Here is a 19,737-nt window from a genome sequence, read left to right on the forward strand (position 1 = left end):
CTGGCACAGAGATCCTAGAACCCTAATTTCCTAAGTGGCGGGGATAGGGGAAGAGGTATCTTTTGTTATGTTAATGAGGTGAGTTTTGCACACCCACTTAAGGCTGGGGACTGGTTGCCAGTGAAACCAACCCTATGATTAGAAGGTTGTCTTTCAGTCCCACCCTGGACCTCTGGGCAGGGGCTGGGATATGGAGGTCGAATCAGTTGCCAAAGGCCAGTGATTTAACCAGCCATGCTTATATAATGAAACCCCCATAAAACCCTTAATGGACTGGGATTTCAGGGCTTCCAAGTTGGTGAACATGTAGAGATTTGGGGAAAGTAGTGCACTCAGAAGGCACAAAACCTCCCCACCCTTTTTCCTACCTTGTTTTAGGCAGCTCTTCCATCTGGATGTTCCTGAGTCCATGTTCTTTTCTAACAAACTGTTAATCTAAGAAGCAAAATGTTTTTTTAGGTTCTCTGAGCTGCTCTAGCAAATTAATCAAACACAATGAAGAGGCCATGAGAACTTCTTATTTATAGTCAGTTGTTCAGGAGTACAGGTCACCACCTGGACTTGTGAACTGTGTCTGAAGTCTAAGGGATGGAGTTGTAGGAGCTTCCAATCTGACCCACAGGTGGCTCACACTGGCATCTGAAGTGTGTGTAGAGCATAGCCTTGTGGGACTGAGCCCTTAACCCATGGAACCTGAAACTATCCCGGGTAGATAGTGTCAGAATTGAGTTGAATTGTTGGGGACATCCTAGTGGTGTCTAATTGGTTGTTGCTGGTGTGAGGAATCCCCTCTCTTGGACACACACACACACACACACACACACACACACTGGTATTGATACCAGAACCTGTTTTGTAGGAAATGCTGGCTGATCCCATTTCTGTCACTACCTAGATGCATCACTTTGGCTATTTTTGCCCTCTGTGTCTCAGTTTTCTTTTCTTTTAGCTGAAAGAATCAGTAGTTTTAGTTTGACACCTGAGTTTCCCATAACCTGGAGAGTTCTATAGCTCTTCAGTTGGAGATTGACTTCAACAACTCTCACAGAAGGTCAGGAAGCATCTAGAGTCAGGGCTCAGCACAGTGACTGTTTTTTTGCATTCTATGTAAGATTTCCACTGAAGAGAGTTTGCATTCTCTAAACCTTGTATATTTGTGCTCACACAACTCTGTCCTCTTGGCCAGGGGACACACTCCTAATCCTGCCTGTCTCCTCTCACGAGTGATATATCTTTGACCTACCGTTCACTTGTGTCCAGAGTCTGCCCAGCTCACTCCAGCTCATGAGTATTAATGGGTTCATTGATGAAACAATAATTGGCCTCTTTGGTGGATGGACTTATCCCCTTAGGAATGGCCTCCAACTCTTACAGTTCCCCTTCCCACTGTTCTTTGCATTCTCATGAACTATGCACTTGGGTGTTTTTGCCTGGGCTGCTCCCCTCCTTCTTCAGCTGCTTCTAAAGCCATCTGGGGTCAGCCATCAGCCCTACCTTCAAGAATGTGGGACTCTCAGTGCTCCAGAAGTTAACTTTTAAGGAGACAAAATAGAATCACATCCCCCACAACATTGAATGCTTGGAGTCACAAGATATTTCTTGCAGAAGAGAAGTTACTACTCTGTCCCATCCTATGATGCCTTTCATCCTCCAAAACTATATTTCCTATAATTCCCAGGTCTTCCCTTCCTAGGATTATTTTGTTCCTTCTATTTCTGCCTTCTGCCCTCCTCTTCACCAGACTCAGACACAAATCGTATGATGGTGATGGCATGGTACCAACTTCTGATGTGGGCACCGTGCTGTATTTCCTGCCAATCCCATCTCTCACCAAAAAGGCAGAGCAGACCTTTGCTCCACAAGCCCTTTCTTCCCAGGAGATTCATCACATGCAAATAGTGACCTTGGGCAACCCAGTTCATCAGACTTTCAGATATTTCAGAATCCCAGAAATGCCTAGATCTCAACTGTATCCTGGGGGTAAGCATACAAATTCCCCATTCTTTCAAGATCATGCTCTTTACAAGTTGGTGAAGGGTGAGTTTGACAACGAGTGAGGTATGATCCAATACGTATACTTTAAAATTAAATTTTTATGGTAGAAACAAAGTGAATATGGGTCGGTGAGGTAGGCAAGGAATGGAGGAGTGTGTGTGTGTGTGTGTGTGTGTGTAAAAATCAGTGACCTGTGTCCTATGTGAATATTTCTATTTATTGATCCACCAAGGCGATGAATTTAGAGCACTAAAATAAGAAAGCCTAAGAAAGCAAGAGCTTACTATAACAGGAAAGTAAAAGTCTGAACCAAGGCCCCCAAAGAATCATAAGAAAGAAAAACAAGCAAGTTAATCATGTCCCTAGCTTCCCATTGGCTATTAAAAAGGCTTTAGACCCACTTTTGTTGTTTCCCTGAAGCAAACATACTGATGTACACTTTGTGCATATTAAACCATTTCCTGGGCTTATTGTTTCTCCCAGGATGATCTCATTTTTAATATTGTATGTGTTTTTGAAAACTGAATAAATTATTTTGTTAAATTGTGAAATTTTATTGTGAGATATATAATAAACACAAATATATACATATACACACAATTTATGGGTGTGTACCTGTGTGTACAGATCAAAACCCTTAAAATAGTTTTAGGATTGGGTAAACAAAGAAGGTTAACTTAGCAGAGGAATATATATCAAAGCCAAAATAACTTTCACAGAATGCTTACCAACCGTTTCCATCAAAACTGCCTAGGTGCCTGGAGTTGTGCTTTGCAAAACAAGTGAAATGATTTCACATTGTCTAAAAACAGCAAGTATATCTTCAGGAATTAAGTGCATACAAGAATATATGAGCATGGAGAAATAAAACATGAAAGGAATAAGGTACAGTTCTAGAAACACTGATGCTTGACACATCCACAAGTAAATTTATTATAATATTTGAAATATGCAAGTATAAGGAGAACCCAAAGAACTTCAACTCCAGTCCTCCAAATACTATTGATCAAACACAAGTTCCTGGGACTGTTCTAGAGGGCAGGGCAGGAAGCATACCTACATTAATGTTTTGGAAAATATGAGTCAAGACCCTCATTAAGTCATGAAACCAATATAATATATTAAAAGCATTTTTCATGGAATAGAACAAAACAAAATAGAAAAGAATAGAAACAAAAAATAGAAAAGATAATGTCAGTGTGTTATCCAAGGCAAGCCGGCTGTTTCCAGAAACTTTGTTTCAGGTATGTACATGTACAGAGATAGATAGAAGATACATTTTTTATTTTTTTTTTATTTTTTTTTATTTTTATTTTTTTGATACATTTTTTATTGTGGCTACTTGCCAAATGTTTTGATAGCTCCTACCTTTCACAGTATTAGTGAGAAACAATTTGCATGGTACCAATAAGGGGATGTTCTACTTTGGAAGTGCTGCAAATGGTGACCTTTCTGCTAGTACAAATGACAAAGCACTTCACAAATAAAACCCTGCAGTTGCAATAATCAACACGAAGTGATGATGTGGGGGAAGAAAAGGAGAGGAGGCAAGAGCAGTGGGAAGTGGTTGGCGATGATAAAGAGCCACTTCAATCTATCAAAGAAAAAAAAAACATAGCTATTAGATTAGCTGCTGCCCACAACTAGTGGTTTATTCTCCACTTCCACATCCCATACACCCCCTTCTTCTTCTTTTTTTTTTTTTTTTCAAATGTGTGAGTTCCTGGACAATACAGATTTTGACATTTCTCATAATATAGAATGGCTCAAAAATCATTACAATCAACAATCATTACAATCAACTGAGTGAAATGGCTGGAAGATGCTTAAATGCCTTTAGTGCCAGCTTCTCACTCACTGAAGCAGACCTCAGACCATCTCTCACCACTGATTAGGCCATCACTTAATGCATTTCCAGCAATGTAGCTGGGACTCTGATTTCATAGGGAAAAGGAGAAATGGGGGGGGGGATGAAAAAGTTGAATGTTTTCATATGAACTGAAAGGTTTCCCTTGATCTTTCTATATCCTATAACTTGACATCAACAGCATTCCCCTTCTAATTGTGCTGACAAGAGATTGTTTTGGATTCTATTTTAGGGCAAGCTTCTTTAGGTTTCATGTTTGGCTTCTTAGTCACAAGATAGCACTAAATGTGAGGTTTCCCCACACATGTGTATTATTTAGACATTTATTATGAGAATGAGCTGTATGTGCATCTCAAAGAAGGTCAAGAGAGACCATGCCCTATAATGGAGGGAATTCTAGGTTGTGAGTCACTAAAAAGCAGGATAAAATGGAAACATTCCCATAGTTCTCAGGGTTTAGTTCCTTTGTCAGTAAAACAAGTAAGTACTTGGACTAAATGTTATCAGATATTCTTTTCATCCTAAAACTCCTAGAATTTCTCCCTAAAACCATGGAACAAATATAAAAATGCTCACCAAATAATCCATTTCTCCAAATTTCCCAGCCTCCTTTGGACTTGGTTTGGGACCACATACTAGTTCTAGCCAATGGGTTGTGAGCAGAAAAGAGGTATGTCACTTCTACGCTTAGATATCTAAGAGCAGGTTTGATTTAAGATCGCCAGATTTAGCAAATAAAAATACAGGGTACCCAGTTAAATCTGAATTTTTAGTAAATTAAAACATTTTTGGTAAGTATGTGCCAAGCAATTTTTTGGACACACTGATACTGAAAAAGTTATTCATTGTGAATTTAAAACTCAAAATTAACTGGGTACCCTATGTTGTCTGAGAAGTCTAGTTTAACTTTTAAGAATCTCTCATCCGCTGCTGAAGCTACCCCTGTTGACCTAGAAGCATAACTAGCTGCAGGAAGATGAGATTCCTGAAAAGCTAGGAAGAAGTTAATTGCCTTGGAGAGTCCTACAAACAGCATCAGAATTCTCAGGGGGGAAAAAAAAGACTTTTTTAGGTTAAGTCTTTGCAATTTCAAGATGTATTTTTTTACAGCTTTATTGAGGTATAATTGACATATAGCATTATATCAGTCTTAGGTGTATAACATGTTGATTTGAAAACTTACATGTTACAAAATGATTACCACCAGAGCATTAGCTAACACTTCCATCATATCTCATAATACCATTTCTTTTCTGTGGTGAGAATATTTAAGATCTACTCTCCCAGCAACTTTCAAGTATGTAATACTGTATTATTAACTATAATCACCAAGATGTACATTAGATTCCAATAACTTGTCTTAGAACTGGAAGTTTATACTCTTTCACCAGTATTTCCCCATTTCCCTTACCCTCCAGCTCCTGGTAACACCATTTACTCTTTGTTTCTATTAGTTCAGTCTTTTTAGATCCCACGTGTAAGTGGTATCATGTAGTATTTTTCTTTCTCTGTCTGGCTTATCTCACTTAGCATCATACCATTGAGGTCTATCCATGGTCTTGTAAATGGCAGGATTTCCTTCTTTCTCATGACTGAAGAATATTCCTTTGTGTACATACACTTCATCCATTTATGGACACTTAGGTTGTTTCCATATCATGGCTATTGTGAATGATGTTAAAACAAACATGGGAGTGCAGATATCTTTTCAAGATCCTGGTTTCATTTCTTTTGGGTATATAGACAGAAGTGGATCCTATAGTACTTCTATTTTCAATTTCTTGAGGAACTTCCATGCTGTTTCCCACAGTGGCTACATCAATTGACATTCTCACCAACAGAGGTTCCCTTTTCCCCACAACCTCACCACTGCTTATTTCTTGTCTTTTTGATAGCAGCCATTCTAACAGGTGTGAGGTGATATCTTATTGTGGTACTAACACTACAAGAGGCTATTTTCCCTTAGACAATTTTCTGTTCCAATAAAGGGAACTGACATTCAAAACAATTCAAATTGACTCTCCATAGGATGTTCCTATGAATGTTCAAACCATAGAATCTTCCAATTTATTATGTGACAGGTTCATATTTTAGTCTACTCTGTCTATCTAGGATAGAGTTGGAAAACTCAACTGTCTTCAGGAGAGAATATATCAATAAGTAAAGCATTCCAGGAGTTAGAGGCATTTGGAGAAGCAGGGAAGGAGGGGGCATGTTCAGAACAAAGGCAACCATGTGACTCATTATCAGTTAAGTAGCCAGTGGGGATATAAGCCCAGTATTGCCAAAGATTCCATTATTCAATGGAAGCCAGAAACTCAAGAGAAAGATTATATGAAATCAGCTATATCATATATTGAGAATATGTTTAAGCACTGAGCCATGATACTAAATAAAATATGCCTATAGACTCATAGTTGCAGCCTTTTGTTAGTCATTAGTTGTTGAAAACTAGAAAAATTCTAGGAAAATGATATGATTCAAGAAAGGGGGAAAAGTTTTGAAAACACAAAGCTATTTAGGATACTATCAAAGAAGAGATCTCCAAAGACCTGCCTTTAAGGAGAAGTAATAATAGTGGCAAGCTATATTCAATTTCTCCTTTGGCTGGAGATAATTAACAATGCATGACTTAAACAGTCTGCCCACCAAACTCTACTGGAAAAAATGACCCAGTGAGCTTGTCGGTGTGGAGAGGGGGCAACAACTGATCCAAATGGAAGAAAAAGTTAATCAAGCTCCATTCATAGCTGTCTATCTAAGACTAACAGTTAATCTTTACATTCAGCTTCTCCCACCCCTCAGCTTCATTTCAGCCACACTGACCTACTTGCTGTTTCTTAAACTTGGGGAGCCCAGCTCCCATTCAGGGGCTTTCTTCTTGCCTGCAACTGCCTTCCCCAGATATACATGTCACCTCCCTCTATTCCTTTCATGTCCTTAACTGAAAGTCATCCTGTCAATAGGGCCTGCCCTGGCTACAAGATCCCAGTTTTTTTTTTTTTTTAAGATTTTATTTATTTATTCAGGAGAGACACACAGACAGAGGCAGAGACACAGGCAGAGGGAGAAGCAGGCTCCGCGCAGGAAGCCTGATGTGGCACTCGTCCCAGGACTTCGCCCTGGGCCAAAGGTGGCACTAAACCTCTGAGCCATCCAGGGATCCCCAGGATCCCAGTTTTTAACCGGCCCCTCTACATCCACAGGCCCCAGTCCTGTTCCATGTCCCTCTAGCACTCAAGTGTAGAGTCAGAATAATGCCATTGGCTTATCTCTTCTCCCCTAGCCCATCTCTTGTCCCCTTTAGCTGGAGATACTAGTTTCTGACTCCTATCTTCAACTTATGTTCTACCCCTTCTATTAATTTTTGTCTTCCGCCATTATATCTCTTTAGAACTCCAAGGGTATACTTATTGACTTTAAATATTGCTTTTCTAAAAATAGCATCCTAGCCTAAATCCAAGAAAACAGCATAATTTCTCTGAGGATATTAATTATAGTTTTCTTTAATGTTTTCATGTTATCTTCTGTGGCTTGCACTTGTGTTTATCAGTTGGTCATGTATGTCAGAGGCTTCCTGCAAACGCTTGGTCACCCGTGACTATCTGCTCATATTTAAACTTGAGGCTCCGGGAAGCACGATTGCATTCTCTGCTTTCCCAGGCTTGACTTGTCACCTTGTGGGCATCAGAGTGTGGGGATCTGACTGGTGGGTTTCATTCTAGGCAGCCCCTTGGTTGGGATAGTTGGGTTTCCCACAAAGAATCTTCCAATCCCTTGGCCAGGAGGTACAAGCCCAGCTGCCAGGTTCTGAGTCATACATGGAAAGGCAGGCATCCAATGTCTCACTGTTTGGTAGGTGGCTCTGCTTTTCATCCTCTGCTATCAGTTCTGCTTGCCCAGCCTTCTTCTGGAATTGGAGTGACATGGTTGCCTAAGTCTAGAAAAAAAAGGCAGAGATGTAGGAGTCTAGTTGCTACTTACTCAGACTCTCATCCGATCCCATGATCTAGATCCACCTTTACCAGGACTCAATTCCTGAGCCACCACAGATCAGCTTGATTCTCGACTTCCTCTCTTGCTAACTCACTTCTCCATATTTTCTGTGTTTTACCAGACCGGTTTCGACTCACCCCTCTGCCTCACAACCTTTCTTCCAAATTAGTCTTTTGTTCTTATGGACTTCTTTGGTTATTCTTTTAATGACTTTCCTCCTTTTCACTGAATGTTTGGGAAACTGCGATTTGACCCTGGACCTGGAAAACTTAATAGCTATCTACTTTACCACTGGAAAACTGTTGCCCATCACAGACTTTGGTGGCAAAAATGAGACCTGTGAAAAAGTGTTGACCAAAAAGAACAATAACTTTGACCCAAAGAACAATGACATGTTAAGGATAGGATATGGTTTCAACTAGGCAAAAAAGCTTCAATATATCAGTTGCAGAACTGCAATGATATGGAAAATTGTAAGTCATTTGGAAGAAACTGTTTTGGGAGAACAGAAAGGAACATCATTTTTCCTACCAGACATATCTTTCAGGAAGGACTAGTGGAGAAAGCAACCACGGTGGAGATAGGTTATTCAGAGACAGTCTCATGTACAGATTGTTGCAGGGGAAGGTAGAGATGAAGTAAAGTGAGAACTCAAGGGTTAATTTCCTTAGGATGTTGAAATAACTCCTGAGACATGAGACTCACACAGTATAGAAATAACTGGACAGGCAGTTGGGGGATCAGAGTTCTGGAATAGCTTGTAGTTTAACTTGTTTTCCAGCTGAGTGGTGTTGGGCAAGGGACTGACTAGGGTGCAGAGGCTATTACTTAGTTGGCAGTGTTAACCCCACACATTTCCCAGTGAGTTAAAATTATAAGGCCAATGACATTAAGTGGTACTGAGTTGAATACTGTTTTGTTTTAATAGCAATACATTTAATGTCATAACTTACATATAAAAACCTATAAATTTTAAGGATATTTTTCCTGGAACGCTTGGCTGGCTCAGTTGGAGGAGCATACAACCCAGGATCTCAGGATCGTGAGTTCAAGCCCCATATCGTTTGTACAGATTACTTAAAAATAAAATCTTTTAAAGAAAAGATTTTTTAAGATGTTGAAGGAAAACAGGCAATTAATTTTTTAAGATACAGTAAACAATAATATTTATGGCATGCAGACATAGTAAATATCTTAAAGTGATTAACCCATGAATGGGCAATATGGGAAACACTTGACTTGCTAACTTTCTTCTCTGTATATATGTTTGGATTTCATGCATGGTTTCATTTCTACTTTTTTTTTTTTTTTTGAGGGCATATTGAGAAGACACATTTTTAAAGTTAAAGAATCAATTCAAAATGCTAGCATCAGCTTCCCATTTGTTTTAAGGAAGATATTTTTTCCCCTTCCAGAACATGGAAAAGCAAGGCTATGTACAGTTCATTAAGACCAAGGATCTTAGCAGAAATGGTTTGCTGTAGGCACTGTTGAAACAGATTGGTTATAGCACCCTTGTCTAATAATACCAAGGAAAGCAAAACTATGACAGGCATCCAACTTGGCAGTATTTTCCCCAATGAGACCATTTTGTTTTTGGCAACCAAAAATTAAAGCTTCATCAGATATACATAAGAAATGATTCAAAAAAAAAAAAAAAAAAGAAAGAAATGATTCATAGCACTGAAACTCCAGATCTTGCTCTCTCTTCCCAGGAATACAGGAAAGCCAGTGCATTTACCTGTAGAGATGGCATTACAGGAAAATATTTTCAGAGTACTCTTCCCAGTCACAGACTTCTATGGATTGGAGAATTTTCCCATTTCTTCCATGATAATGAATAACAACATTAAGACAGATGTTCTCCTAACTGAATTAGGTAGAAATCAATCAATCATTTGACCCTTAGGTGATTTAAGGTGAAAAAATGTAAATTCTTAGATACACCACTGTTATAGTGATTAATCAGTTTAGTTATGTTTTGGAAATTACTGTAGATACTAAATATGCTCTTTTTTTTTTTTTTCCATTGAAAAATGGCCAATCTTGAAAGGGACATTAAATTGCCTCAGCACTGGTTTGAAGGATATATCTAACTTCCAGCTAGTTAGCTGTTTGGCCCCAGGAGTGATACTAACCTTCTCTAAGCTTCGAGTTACCTACCTACAAAATAAAATAATAAGAAAATGCAACTAAAGAGGTATGCATAAATATTAAATAATATAACATATTAAGTGAATGGAAAGAGCAATTGATGTATTTAAGATTAAAGGCATTATTTTTGCATTGATCTACACAAACATGTTCCAAGGTCAGTTTGGTACTGTAGTTAAAATCTGGAAATGTCAGATTTTTTTCCACATAACAATACTTTTATTAATGTCATTCGTTAAATTTCCACATTTTTTTCCTGTTTTGCTCTATTTCGTTCTCTATTATCTTCTCTCAAAACCATGTAGTTGCTTGCATTGTTTCCCTGCATAGTGGAAGATGTTGGCGGCTTAGGTTTTTTGTTGTATTTTATTTTCAAAGATGTGTTCTCAGACCTTTAAATGTGGCTCTGCATCTCTTTTTTGTATTGTCAACTTTTTAAAAAGCTCGATTCATTTAGCTGTGCGCAGGCATGTTGTTAGAATGAGGCTCTCACAATCCACTTGGGAGAACAAATAAAATCTTGCAGTCTTTGCTGATGCATAATCAATAAGGACCTGGCTGCCAGAGATTTTACTTATCTTACAGCTACCTCTGCAGCATAAATGGAGATTAGAACACTCAAGGGTTCTGGTGATATTCATAAACTTTGCTGAAGGATTTTGGTTTCAGACTTAATGAACCCACCTTGAATGCTTTTATCATTTTTCATCTGCTGGAGATAAATTATCAATCTAAATTCCCTAAAGACATCCAGTCTTAGCACCCTGATTTATTCTTAAATTAGTAGATTCAAATCTTTATCTCATTCTTGTTTCTGAGCTGTGCTTCAGAGAGGATATAAAAGCATGGAAGTGTCCTGATATGACAGTTGTGAAGGGTACCACAAACTTCTCACTATATTATTTCATCTTTTTCATTTAAGAAAAAAAATGACTCAGATACTAACTGTATTAGTTTTCTAGGACTGCCGTAACAAAGTGCCACAAACTAAGTGGCTTAAACAATAAAAATTTATTGTCTCATAGTGCTGGAAGTAGAAGTCCAAGATTACTGTGTTCACAGGGCCATGTTCTCTGAGGACTCCAGGGAAGGATCTGTTCTAGGCCTTTCTTCCAGCTTCTGATAGTTCCTTGTCTTATGGCAGCATGATTCCAATCTGCACTTGGCTTTCTCCCTATTTGAGGGTCTGTCTCTGTGTCCAAATTTGCTCTTTGTAAAGACAGCAATTATTGGACTAGGGGCTCATTACTCTGGTATGACCTCATCGCAATTAATTTACATCTGCAAAGACTCTATTTCCAAATAAGTCACACTCTGAGGTACTGAGGATTATGACTTCAACATATAAATTAAGGACAGGAGGCACAATTTAACCCATAATTTATTTATGAATCACATTTTGGACAGATAGACTCATTTATGAATCAATCACTTTATTCTAAGACCTAGTCCATAATAAGTGCTTATTCTTCAGATTGGTCCCTAGTAGATGACTTTACAGCAGAGGACTCAGGGTTTCATTCAGGGGTATCTGTTGACTGTGAACTGACTATATATAGAAATATCTTTTCCTTGTTGTGGCTGAGGTTCATAGTATGTAGTGTCTCAGCAGATGTAAAATACACAGAAATAAAGCATGTAAGGTTCTGATATGGCACTGACTCCTAAAACAGTCCTGTCTCTGAGTCTGTCTAAAATGTCAAGATAGACCCCTTCATGAATGGATGCCTAAATTGAGGTATAAAATTGTGAATATGTTAATTCTAATTCAGATAAATTAATCAATTGTTAAATCTTCTGATTCCTATTTCACAAATGATGGAACTTGATATAAATTCCTATGTCTCATTTGGCCACCCTAAAATTCTCTAAACTTCTAGGAGTGGGTCTTCACCACTCACACTGGCATACAGAATTTAGTGAAAAGTGTGGGTTATGATTTTTGGTATGCATTTTACTTATAGTAACAGAACTTTATTTAGGAGGCAGTCACTTAAATAATTCCTTTTAAGGACTATGGCTTACAGAAAATCATGATTCCACCTAACAGAGTATATAGCACACGGTTCTTGCTTTAAAAAAGTATCTGTTGAATGAATAAAAGTGATTTACCAAGAGATCAGTGCTTGTCCTACTTTAAATTTTTTTCATAAGCATTCATTCACCATGGACAAAATTTGAACTAGAGACTAAGGAAAAAGAGATTAAGGGAGAGAAAAGGCTGAAGATAGAAGGGTAGGCAAAATGACAAAAAGAGAGAGGAAAAGAGAGAAGCATATAGAGGGATTAAGAAGAGATTATAATTCCTCAGTTGTATGCATTACACCACGCTGCTCTTTGAGAAGTCATTCTTATTAAAGAACACTTGTACCTTCAAATAGAACTTGGAATTTGAAATAGCTTTCAAATATTCAACTCACCCATTTAATGCAAAATAAATGATTTGTTAAAAGGGAGAAAAAAAATCCAAGAGGCTGAGTCATGGCAAGAAGTCTTAAATCCGATTGGTTTATTTTGATTGCATTTGCAAGTACCTGATGAAAATGTGCAAATCAGTCCATCTCAGCATTTCAGGCTTCCTGTTGATTGTGTGACAGAGTTGCCAGGCACATAACACATTTGTTTTACAGCACTGCATGATGAACTCACAGTGTTTTACCTCCAGGACTGAAAGTCCTTAATTTGTTCTTTGAGGAACAGTCTGTTTTCATCAGGAGACATGCTTTGCGTTGATCAAGCAATTCTACAGAGAGTGACATTAAAGAAAAAGAATCTGGGGATCAGGGTTAGCAAGGAAGTATCTGCCCAGTGCCCATGAAAACATAGCAGTTTTAATTTCCAATTAAACACATTTATCAATTTTTAGATGAAGTTTTCACAATATGTCCACAACCAGCACAACAGCAATCTCCAGGGCGAAGAAAAAATGAAACAAAAGCAACAGGAAAAAATGATCAGTGAATTTGTAGTGAGTGCTCTGTTTAAGGGAAGTAATATTAAGTGCCAAGGAGTATGAAATGTGTTTAAAATACAGTTTTGATAAAACATTACTGTCTGCTTAAGAATCTATTATCATTTTTATAAATCTAGTTTGAATAAGTTGTGGGGTGAAAAAATATATATATGTACAATGGATATTGGTTTTCGAAAGCTGGTTTAGAATTCCTCTTGGGAAATACTTTGAGGTATTTTACATATATATATATATATATATATATATATATATATATATATACACACTATCTCCTACATGTTAGCTACCTTCTTCGGGTGGGAGATGCAGGGATGAAATGACAGGTGCTGTCCCTTCCCACGTGGAGACTATAGTCTACTCTGAGTTCATCCCCACAGGCCACTGGGAATAAAGGTGAGGAAAAAAGCAAAAAAGATTCACATTGTGCTCAAGGTAGGAAAGGAGCAGTAATTTAGGGATAAGGGCAAACACAAAATCAAGTCAAAGGTAAAAGTTTGAGAGAAAAGAGAAGACCATGAATAAGGAAAAAAAACCTTAAACCTGAGGTTGTAAAAAATGACTGGAAAACGATTGAAAAACCAGACTGTCCAATATCCACTTTAAAAATATCTGTGTAGAGGTCTCATGTGTCAGGATCTTTGTCATTACCTGGGAGTAACCAGAATCATCCACTACACCGCTGGAACTACCCCCAGACATAGAGAGTTGGCACGCAGAAGAAGCTGGAAACAGCCGAGATGTCCAGCATAAGCAGTAGGCACAGGGCGATGCAGGGCAGTCTTGGGGAGGTCAGGATCAAAGATGAAAACCTGACCAGATCTTAAAGGACACAGTGGGACTCCAAATGAAATCCACTACAGAAATCTCTCCTTGTCTCTCTCGCTCCTTGGGTGTGCGAGCTCATGGATACATTTATGAATAACATACGAATAAGTCACTTTTAAAAAGAATTTTAAGTTTGAATCTCAAATTCAGCAGCCAGCCACTTCTGTTTGGTTTCTTAAATCGTAAAATTGATCCTGCTGGCAACAGCCTCACTTCACATAGCCTCGGCATTCTCATCTGTGCATTAGAGGCTTTCTCTTTCTTTTCTGCAGCACATTTCCAAAATCCAAATTCAAGAATAGACATTAAAGCAATTTGTAGATTGCCACCTGGTAAATAAGTAATTATAGCAATGACTTTGTATTTGTTCAGCTCTGAACTCTTCATAAAGCTTTTGACCATATGTCGTCTGCTTTTCCATTCACAAAAACTCTGCAAGGTAGACCTCATTGATCCTCCTGGCAGACAATAAGCAAAGTTCAGAGAGGCCAACTGAGTAGTTCAAAGTCCCACAGCAAGTAAATGGCAGAGGGGCCACTTCCTCCTTCACGAGCAGTCCTTTTCAGCAGTGTCTGGGTGGCTCAGTGCATTAGGCATCCGATTCTTGATTTCGGCTCAGGTCATGATCTCAGTGTCCTGAGATCCAGCATGCATCCACTCAGTGCTGGCATCAGGCCTGCTTAAGATTCTCTCTCCCTCTCCCTCCCTTCTCTTTCCTCCCACTGCTTGTACCCACACAGCATCGCATTCTCTCCCTTAAAAAAAAAAAAAAAAGAGCAGTCCTTTTCTATAACCTCCATTTCCTTTTTGCTCTTTAAAGAGACATCAAATAATCGGCAGCAGCTTCAGCTTCACCTAACCCATCCTGCCTTCTGATCATAGTGAGCCAGCTCTGTACAAATGACCCATTGCCAGAAATCTTGGACTATCCAATGTTTCGATTTAGTTAAAAACAAATATCCAGAAGTATGGGGAAGGTAGACTTAAAAAAAAGAAACTGAAGACATTGAGGTTTAAAACAGAGCTCTTATCGTGCTGGGTAATTGCTTTTCATAGTTTTTTTTTTTTTTTAAGCAGAAAATATAGATCCATAATATGCTAATGAACATTCACACTCACAGCATGCGCTGTAATGACTCTGGTGGAGAAGCACGCAGCTTCCATTCGGTTGGGAACAGGCTGCCAAATGAGATCATATCTAGTTTCAAGCAATCAAAGATTAAACAGTATCTGTAGCTTACTCCAAAATACACACACGTGCACACGCACACCATGACTACCACCATCACCACCATAAAATAATATTTTAAGTTACCATAAAATAGAAATGTAACCAGAGAGGAAAAGGAAGCTTTAGAGCAAGTAGTGCAATTGAGCCAAAAAATTAAACATTTTTAAAGGTTAAAGTATACAAAATAAATTACGGATCTGATGGAAACTCCATTCTCACCCACTCTTATTGTCAATCACAATCCTTAGAAGTGCCAGAAGCTGAGAGACATAACATGAATGAAGAAAAGTTGATGTATGATTAAACACAGGACAATCACCTTAACCCTTTGCTTAGACCGACACAGCTTCTCTTCTCAGTATGGATGGGCTTAAGCAGGGATATGCTTTACAGAGGAGTGAGAAGACCCCTGCCCCCCCTCCCTCACAGTAACATAGTTGCCAACATTTCAGATCCCAGCACATCAGACTCAAATAATTTACTAATGGTCTCCCTGCATCATTTTGCCAACTGATGGGAGAAAACCCAGAGTCAATAAATAGCAGATTATTTTTACTATTCTTCAGTCTCTGATGAGTGACTGCACATTGCGCAGCCGTGATTTTGTGCACTGCTGTCACCTCTGCCTTCCTCTGTTTTCTCTAAGAACTAAAACAGATTTGACTCCTTGTCATAATTTGAGTCTATATTGTTAGTGCCTTTCCATAAGATGCAGTCCATTCTAATCTCCTACACCTCCTTCTGAGGCACTCCATGCAATACTGAGATAATACTATCTCAGTCCCAAATATCTATCTGTCTATCTATCTATCTATCTATCTATCATCTATCTATCTATCTATTTTATTTTTCCCCCAATTTAAGGCAGCTTTATATCTAAGTGTATATGGAAGTACAAGTGAATGTACAGATGTGTCTTCATTTGGGTTCTTCCAGAAGCCAACCCTGAAATAAGGATTTGAGAGCAATTAGGGTACTTGGAACATTATCCAAGGAAACAGTAGTGAAGGGTGCTACTGACAGGTTGTGTTAATTCTCCTGTACTTTCATTCTGCTGTGCAAGAAGGCAGACCTAGCTCCAGCTAACAAAAAGCCACTGGACAAAGAGAAGCAAAGTGTGGCATTTAGAAGTCAGAACTCCATGCATTACGCAGTAAAACCCCCAGAGAATATAATGAAACACCAGCATAATTTGCAAGAGGCTAGATATAACCCAAATAGAATAAGAGTAGAATCCCCATCATCAGGATGCTGTTAGGATGAAATGTTTACATATGTGTAAACCACGTAGGGTCTATGTATGATAAGTATTCAGTAGGCATTATTATGTTAGACCTATAATTATTAAGATTTTTAAAATAGATTATTGTGATTATATATTTTACCTCTTTGTTGTATATTCATTTTTTTCTCTTAGTAATCATTCATTTCTGTTTTTATGTGTTTCTTGTCTATTCCAGAAGTTATTTTCATGACTTAAAATAATATATAACATGTAAACAAATCAAAATGTAGAAAATAGACATTCAGAATTATAGAATGAATCAATGAAGATGAAAAACAGCTATCATAATGACCTGCACATTTGTTTTGACTGGCTAGACATTTGTTTACAAGCTATTTAAAAGACAATGTAAAAACAGCAAGATTGCAAGCCAAAACTAGCTTCTTATTTAATCTGAGCAAAAATACCAAGGGAAGAATAAGGAAACTTTTCTGAAATCCATGGGCCTGGGTGTTTGAAGGTCCAGAGACAACATATGGAAAATTTTGGCCACATATAAGTTTCCATAAAACTTATATTCCATTACCAGGAATATAGAACTCATCAACATATGATATATGTTTGCCATTTATACAGAGATGTACTGTGGACATAGTCATGTGAGGTTTCTCCTGCTTCTGAAATCCCAAATGACTTTAGTGTGCAGAAGGTAAGTCTGGGGCAGCCCGGGTGGCTCAGCAGTTTAGCACTGCCTTCAGCCTAAGGAGTGATCCTGGAGACCCAGGATCGAGTCCCGTGTCGGGCTCCCTGCATGGAACCTGCTTCTCCCTCTGCCTCTCTCTGTGTCTGTCATGAATAAATATATAAAATCTTAAAAAAAAAAAAAAGAAGAAGAAGAAGGTAGGTCTCTTCTTACAGACTCCTACAGCCCATAGAAAGAAGAGGTAGGTTAGTGGTTCTCAAACTTTCTTGGTTCATGACACCCTTAATGTTTAGTAATACTTCTGTGTGCATCAAAGCCAAAATTAATACCTCCCAATTCATTAAGTAGTTAGAAGTTGGGTCCAAGAAATTGGAAAAGTATTTATGTTATAGTAATAAAAAAAAACATTGATAATACAGTTGACCCTTGAACAATTCAGGGGTTGGGGGCACTGACCCCCTCACTGTTAAAACTTTATGTATAATTTTTGAGTCCCTAAAAACTTAACTACTAATAGCCTGCTGTTGACCAGAAGCCTTACCAATACCATACACAGTCTATTAACATATATTTTGCATGTTATATGTATTATATACTGTATTTTTACATTAAAGTAAGCCAGATAAAAGAAAGTGTTATTGAGAAAATCATAAGGAAGAGAAAGTACATTTACAGTACAGAACTGGGAAAATATCTATGCATCAGTGGACCAGCACACTTCAAACCATGTTGTTCGAGGTTCAACTGTAATACACACAAATGTAAAGAAAAATAATAGTTTATTTTTAAAATAATACTGACAAAGGGATGTGTTTTCTGTTGGGTTCTGCATACTAACCTTACTTCCAACTTCTAACAGTTGCATTCTTCAACTGAAAATAATCTCTGGCCTCAGAGCATCATGATCTTCACCTGCCACTGCAGGTGAGAAGTACCAGGGAATTAACATCCCCAAGAGCACTCCCAACCAAGCAGTAGTAAGAGTCAGTGCATGAATGCTCCAGCTCCCTTAGCCATTAAGGGCATGACTCTGAGATGTTTGTATTTATCTCCCAGAGCTCCCCATTGGGATTAAGCTCCATTTATCCACAGTGAGTGTTTGCTTGATAATGTCTCCTTTTATTGACTGTCTTTGTATAACTTTCCTACTTCCTCCTTCTTTTTTTTTTTTTTTTTTTTTTTTTTTTTTTTTTTTTTTACTTATGATAGTCACACAGAGAGAGAGAGAGGCAGAGACACAGGCAGAGAGAGAAACAGGCTCCATGCACCGGGAGCCCGACGTGGGATTCGATCCCGGGTCTCCAGGATCGTGCCCTGGGCCAAAGGCAGGCGCCAAACCGCTGCGCCACCCAGGGATCCCCTACTTCCTCCTTCTAATATTGCCTGAAATCACCTCCTAAGCAATAAACTACTGTACTGAACCCTGGTCTCAAGGTCTTCTGGAGAAAATCAAACTGAGAAAAATGAATGAATGATTCATCAATCTTATACCATATACTAGCTATTCTTGTAAAGTTTCTCACTTCTTTCCTTTGCTCTTTATCCCAGCTCCTAAATTAGAGTGTTATTTATCATAAATAGGCACAGAACTAATCATTATATTCTCATGGTGCCTAATCACAATTCATTCAACTGAAATGCATCAAGCCCCCAGTTTTGCATGCTGTGTTCAATGTTGGAAATACCAATATAAATCAATATAAATAAGACATATAATTTTTGCTTTCAAAAGTTCATAGTCTCAAGAGTAGAAAGACTTATCAACTGGTGACTATTGATATATAGTAAATACCTGCTGAAAGCCCTCAATAAATAATTCTTGTATACCTGAATTAATAAGCATCCTTCTTGCTCCCAGAATCTTCTTTAATTTTTTCATTATGTTCTTTATTTCTTTATATAACATTCTCAGAGGAAAGGAAGAGAAGTGGGTATAGGTCATAAGTCACATGTTAGGACATGTCCCCTTTGTCATCTCTGCAGTAAAAGTAGGCTCTATTTGGTCCATTTGTTTTGAATAATGCATTGTGAGACCAAGACTGTAAGTCTCACCTTGGGCAGACACATGGAAAAGAAAGCATGAAAGAATTAACACAAATCCATCACCACTGCTAAGGAAAGGGCTTAAAATTATCACTTGTGGTGGGAGATAGCTTCATGCTTATTAGTAAAGGAGATAGATTTATGAAAAGAATCATCTGGATTCTTCCCCTTTACCCAACTCATTAATAATAAAGTTCCCTTGGGAAAGTCCTCTTCAGCAGTCAGGGATCAGGAAAGTGCTACCTCGGTCCATACATATTCAATTCAGTAGTCCCTTGCCAGTTTAGCCATGACTTTTTAAACAGAATTAAGTTAAATAACTAGATAGATAGATATCCATAGAGATATATAGTGAAGGATATAACGAATTCATAATTCTTTGCCCACCATCAACAGCAACAACAAACATGAATAAAATTACTTTAAAATAATTAGGAGTTGTTTCCAAGTTAACTATATTTTCATCAAAGGTCTAGAGCCAGCCTTATTAGAACAGTGGAAAGAAAATAATTCTACTTTCACACATGATGTCATAAAGTGATTCATAATGTGAGCATGATAACAGCTAGCAATCACAGTTTGAAGACATTAGCTCTCAGAAGCTAGATGCAAAGGGAACAGCCTCAGTGGCTGCCAGTATGATGGCTTGAAGGGAATGCCGTATTTCCCTTGAACAATTTAGTGCTCTGTTGGTCAGATACAGCCCACAATTTATGCCCCTGGG

General features: G+C 38.2%; 1 long non-coding RNA gene across 1 annotated transcript; it reads right to left on the reverse strand.

Annotated features, from left to right (window-relative positions):
- Positions 1-7,352: 7,352 nt before the first annotated feature.
- LOC111096689 lies at positions 7,353-19,502 on the reverse strand. Its single transcript, XR_005353178.1, has 3 exons — positions 19,435-19,502; positions 18,798-19,022; positions 7,353-7,802 (listed from the first exon to the last, which is right to left on the reverse strand). It is a non-coding gene; the product is annotated as an uncharacterized LOC111096689 (long non-coding RNA).
- Between the last annotated feature and the right edge of the window lie 235 nt (positions 19,503-19,737).

The sequence above is a fragment of the Canis lupus genome, chromosome 1 (assembly GCF_011100685.1).
Source record: "Canis lupus familiaris isolate Mischka breed German Shepherd chromosome 1, alternate assembly UU_Cfam_GSD_1.0, whole genome shotgun sequence".
NCBI lineage: Eukaryota > Metazoa > Chordata > Mammalia > Carnivora > Canidae > Canis > Canis lupus.